Here is a 6,226-nt window from a genome sequence, read left to right as displayed (position 1 = left end):
CAGAGGAAGGCATAGGATTCCCTGATCTGAAGGTACAGGTGACTGTGAGCTTACTTACATGGGGGTTGGGAATTGAACTCTAGTCCCCTGGAAGAACACAAGTTCTCCTAACCATAGTGACATCTCTTCAACCCTGTAGAACAGGTTTTTAAGGATTATTTCCATAGAAGCTATAGTTAGATATGATTTAGAATTCCTATAGAAAAAATGAAGGTTGAACTCTAGATTAAAGAATATTTATTTGTATCAGAACAAAGCAGACATGAGTTTACGCAGTGCACTGTTCTCACAGACATTGTCTTAATATTTTGTCTTTACGTTTTTACAGCTAAGCCCTGCTTTATTCTAAATAATTTTTTTGTTCTAAAATAACATTATTGCAAATGGGTTTCCCTCAAAATAGGACTTTTACATTCAAATATTCAGATCCTGTATACAATGTAGGATTTGGGTGACATGATTTATTAGTATGCTGTGTGCAGTAGAATACAGAATGCAAAATTTTGGTATCAAATAGGTTTGTATTCTGTTTTTAAACTATTTTAAAATTAAAACACAATTTCATCATTTTACCCATTCCATTTCTTCCCTACAATCTCTTCCACATCCTCCTTGGTTCCCTCTGAAATTCATGGTCTCTTTTTCTTTGTTATCACACACACACACACACACACACACACACACACTATATGATTTCAGGACTGGTATATAATCAATTTAGAAGCTCTTCTCTAGAAAAACCTATTTCTCTTGCTGTCTAAATTTCTTAGTTGTGTGCAGTTCTTTGTCTATGGTTGAAGCCCTTCCTTGTTATCTTGTCTATGTGTGTGGTCTTACTCAGGTCTTATTTAGGGTTTGATCAGATTTCATAGGTGTAGCTTCTCTGAAATCTCTAGGAGACAAAGTCTAATGCAGTCTTCCTGTTTCAGTGGTTCTTGTGGTCTTTCTGTGCCTTCTTCCAGGATTTCTGAGGCTTGGGTGCAGGAGTCATGTTGTAGATACATCAGTTGGTGATGGGCGACACAGAGTCACTTTTTTCTCTGTAGTTTGAGAAGCTTTGGTTTTCTGTATTCTAATTATGAACACTTATTTATTTATACTTTATTTGTGAATGGGTGAGTTCACTTACGTGTGTGCCATTGTGCTGATGCAGAGGTCAGAGGACACCTTGTGGGAGTTGGTTCTCTATTTTAACCACCTGAGCTCCAGGAATTGAACTCAGGTCATCAGCCTTGACAGCAATCACCTGTATATGCTGAACCATCTTACTAGGTCTGAAATGGTCTATATTTTAATATCAGCTAGGGACGTTTTAAGTTTTATGACGTTGGATTGTATCTGCATTAGTTATTTCCTAAAATTTAGAAGTTAATAGTTGACATTTGACTATCTTAAAAAAAAAATGAGGCTATATATGTAAACAGAATGACAGGTGTTTCCTAAATACTACATAAATGCTAAGAGCTCTTTATTGTGTTGGGACAAATATATACAGAGACATGAGTAGTTCAATTGATAAATTACATATATAAATCTGTATATAAATATTCAGAAGCTTACCATGGTAATAAGCCATTCCTGTTGTAATAATTAATTTTATCTAATAACTTGGAACATGGGTTATTTAGACAGTTGCTCAGACATGTTGGGTCTGTGATAATTCTTCCAGATGAGATTTCATTAGAGTCTATAGGAAGAATAAGCTGGGTCCACATCCTAAGGCTGGTGGGCTGTAACTAATCTGTTGAAGACTTGACATAGCAAAAAGTCTGGGAGTGAAGATGACGTTTTTTTTGGCTGACTGCTTGAGCTGGGGCACAGTTATTCACCTTTCGAATTTAAGTTAAAGAGTCAGCTTGAGTTGGGTTGAAGCAGACAAGTTACAGAACAAGGTTAACATGTTGCCTCTTGTTGGTCATCAGCTTGTCACTGTAGATTGAGGGGCTTTGCAGCTTAGTCACATAGGCTATTGCTTTAAGATAAATTTGTGCGTGTGTGCTTGTGTCTGTATGTGTGTGTGTACTCATGCATGTGCAAGTATGTGCAGTTTTTATTTAATAGTGGACACTGCTGACTATGTAAAGCCTCTATTACTTCAAACTTTCAAGCAAATCATCACAACTCATAACTAAGAAAGGCCTTTTGTTCGTTTGTTTGTTTGTTTGCTTGCTTGCTTGCTTGCTTGCTTGCTTGCTTCTACATACTAAAGACTCACAATGAACAGACATGTATCCCAATGTGTGTTTCAGTTTCCATTTTACATTCTGTTAGTCTGAAATTTAATGATAACGTATTTATTTACATATGCTAAAAAGTCAGAAAGCCTTAGGGAGGAGGTAAAGCTAAACTAAGGAACAATTGTTTTCCTATCCCTGAGGCCCCTGGGATGAATTTATAATGTGAACAGTAGGGTTCCAGCTCATCTCTGACTTGAAAAGTATTTGTCTTGGATACTAACTCAGCATCCAGTGATAGTACACTGTCGAAGTCACTTTTAGGGTCAAGCAGAGGACGTTTAAAGTCAGGATACCATTATTTCTCAGACACAAACACACTGTCCTTCCACAGCAAAGAATGGCACACTACCAGGAAGATGGTGCCACACCAAATCTGATGCTTAGGAAAAGAACACAAAGTAAGAACACAAAAGAAACTCAAGAACCTTGCTTCACACGTAATTCACTGTTCAGCATCTAAGGAGGGAGCATTCGCTTAGAACACGAAGAGAAAAGTGGGCATTTCTAAGTGGGTGATTTATCAATGATGATTTTAGGAGTACCCATTATTCTCTAACCAAATTCAAAAAAATAATAAAATGTAGTTTTGTATAACAGAGAGAGGTAGGTTATACTGCTGGCCTAAGTGATACTTAGAGATTACAACAGTTCTCAGAGCTCAGTGTGCTTCCAAGGAAGTAGGATATATGAGAAAATTCACAACAAAGTAACCAGACTTCTTTTTTTGTTTGTTTGTTTTCAGCTTATGTAAGGTCTTCAGGTACTTAAAACAAGTATATAAACATGGGAACATGGCTGAGAGACACAAGACAAAGAGAAAAAGAGAAAGAGAACAAAAGTATAAGGAGCCACTCATTTCTGCATTAGGGACTCAGTAAATGTCAAAAACGCAAAATATAAGTAGCAAGTGCCTGTTATCTATTTATCTATCTGTGTGTGTGTGTGTGTGTGTGTGTGTGTGTGTGTGTGTGTGTGTGTGTGTTAAGAAAGAGAAAGACAGACAGAGACAAACAGAGGTGAGAGAGAGACAGAGAAGGTATCGGGAGAACTGATAGAAGTCAGTTTTCTCCAACTATGAAGGCCCTGGGGTTTGAACTTCAGAACTCAGACTTGGTAGTCTAACCAACTGTTAGTGCCAGTTTTACTACATCTCAAATATATCCAATCATTAGTCACCCAAACTATCTATCAAAAAAGTACGCTAGTCAAAGGTATTTAATTACTTATTTAAATGCACAAGATGAGTGACCTATTTTACTGTCAATTCAATCAATATGCTAGTCAATCAATTCACTTTTTAATTCAACACTTTATGTAAACAACACATAATCCTAATTTTATACTAAAATGAAAACAGACATATGTTGTCCTCACAAAGCTTATAACCCAGCTGTGGAGTTAAGAATATCAGATATGAATACATATATGGAGAGAGAATTATAACAGAAAGTGAATGTTTATGAATGGGCTTGTCCCATTCATAAAATACTTATAGAAATGGTCTAGACATTCTTCAAGACAAAAGGCTGAAGGTGTCCCCAAGATAAAGAGCCTGTGAAGAAAGGTCTCAGCAGTCCTGAGGATAAGAGGCTAAAGGCTGACCTAGATGAAATAAGCATGCCCTGTGTCAGGCCATCAAAGGAGGAGGGGTTTTAGAAGCAGACATGTGGGGTCAAAGACTATGAATTTTATCCCGTGAACAAGAAGGAGCACTTTCAGGATTATGAGCGGAGTATTCCTTTACTGAAATGTTCTTTTGGACATGAGATCTACATGATGCATGCAGTTCTATTTCCAGGGATGCAATAGCAGTAAGTTGGGATGATGACAAAGAGGGAGATGTGAAACTCTGATGGTAAGAAGTCATGGTGTCAAGGCCAAGAGCATGGAGCTATGCAGGACCTGTATCACCTGCCCCTCGGCTTGTCCTCTCTTTCCACTTGGAACACTGTCTGTGGTCCTTTTAACTTTAAGTTTTTAAATTATTTTCATTTAATTTTAATTCTTTGATTTTCATAGCTTGTGTTATGAAAATCTATAATCCTGTGGAGGAAACTGACCCTTACCATTTACCTAGACAAAAGACTCACTCAGTCTCCATCTTTGTCACCTGAGCCATGGAGAACAGGAAGGTTTGTAGAATATTTTCCTGATCCCCTGTTCATCTGAGTTTTTCGAATACACTGGAAGTGAGTCTTATCTTCTTCCTCCCCTGGTTAATTGAAGTCATGCTTGTCGGAAGTAGAGCTGCCATCCTGCTAGAAGCCATGTAAAACTCCTGAATATTAGAGACACATTGAGAAGCTTACTCCAAGGCATGGATGGATGCAAAAGCACAGAATTCACAGAAACCCATTCACTCATACACTCACGCATTAGCATAGTGCTATAGTTTTTAATCAGGAAAGGACAAAGATGTGCTTAGCTCTCACAGGTTCAGTCAGATTAGTGCAGCCTGGAAGGGAGAAGCTGTGTCTCTCTGCACTTTCCTCTTAGGAAAGAAAGCTTTTCCTGTCCCCTTTCACATTCCCCCCCCCTTTTTTCCCCTTTTCTTCCTGGCTTTGATCCCCTCTGTTATCTTCCTTGTCTCCACCCAGCTTTCCAGTTGTTGCACGTCTCTCTCCTAAAGATAATAATGTTATTTTTCTGTTTCTCTGAACAAAAGATTGAGCATGGAGTACTGATTTCTGATTGTCACAGCTCTTCCTATCTGTTAGCAAAAAATAGCATGTTCCTTTCAGAAGCCCAAAGGTGGAGCTGTTGTAAAAGGAGAAAGCCGGAAACATGGAAGGGGCCACCAGCATATACACACACCCCCACCACCATCACCAACACATCCATGCTGCGGCTGCATGGAGGGGTTGCAGATCCCAGAGGCTTTGCTTCCAAAATATAAACATTGCCCCTGCTTTTGTCCCAATGAGAAATAAAAATCCTGATTACAGCAGATGCATTACTGCCAAATTGTGCAAAATAGAACAAGTATTAAGTGTCTGCTTAAACCCCTTTAATTGTTAATTCTGTGCACTTTAGTTGATTTCAGTATTATCAAAATAACTGCAGGGAGAACGGATTGAAATTCATTTCAGTTCATTAATACCACCATTTATCAGCATAATGTCCTGTAGATAATGATCGGAGGGTCATTCTATTTTCTCCATTTCTGAACTGCTGTATAGTATACTGAAAAGCCCCAAGAGTGCTTGCATTTCCCTACAAAAGCCTTCAACAAATGTCTCTCACAACACAGAGCCCCTGCTTCTGCATATAGTGACTTCTTGGTATTTTGCATAGAAGTAGCATTTGTTCCTTTAAGATCTTGACACTGTGTTTTTCTTTCTACTTCCTGAGATGTGCCAAGCTTTAAAAGCCCATTTTGTGGGAAGAAAAATATTCAGAACCTACAGAGCTATCTAAAGACAGTAGGGGAGTTGGCAAGAGGGTGGCATAGCTCAGAGCTAACAGACTCTCCTAATATGCAAAGGGTCCTCAGCCCAATGCTGGAGGAAGGGAGAGAATGAGGCAGAGAGAAGAGAGCTCTCCCTCTGGGATCATTTGCTTGTTTCTTTGTCTGTATCCCTGAAGCCAAGGTCTTCTGACTGATGTCTCAAACCAAGTAAACAATTGAACTAATTTCAGCAATCCTCCTTTTCTCACAAAATATGACTTCACCCTTGTCACAGTAGTGTTTGCTTCTGACTGTGGCTTGCTGGACCGAGCAGGGACAAAGTAACCTGGGATGCTTTATGCCCCAGAGACAAAAGGGTATTGATCATTTTTGCCTCTGGAAAAACAAGGTTCTAATAATTTTCAGATATGTTGTAGATTGCACTGCTGTCTTTAATTAAAGCATGAAGTGAGACAGAAACCACGGGTTCACCGGTTTTAATGGATCTTGACAACGGATTTTAAAAGTGGCATGGATATTCTCAGTCTGGTGAGTGTGTGTGTGTGTGTGTGTGTGTGTGTGTGTGTGTGTGTGTGTGTGT

The sequence above is a fragment of the Mus pahari genome, chromosome 15 (assembly GCF_900095145.1).
Source record: "Mus pahari chromosome 15, PAHARI_EIJ_v1.1, whole genome shotgun sequence".
NCBI classification, from domain to species: domain Eukaryota; kingdom Metazoa; phylum Chordata; class Mammalia; order Rodentia; family Muridae; genus Mus; species Mus pahari.
The sequence above is the reverse complement of the archived record's forward strand: the minus strand, read 5'-3'. Positions refer to the sequence as shown.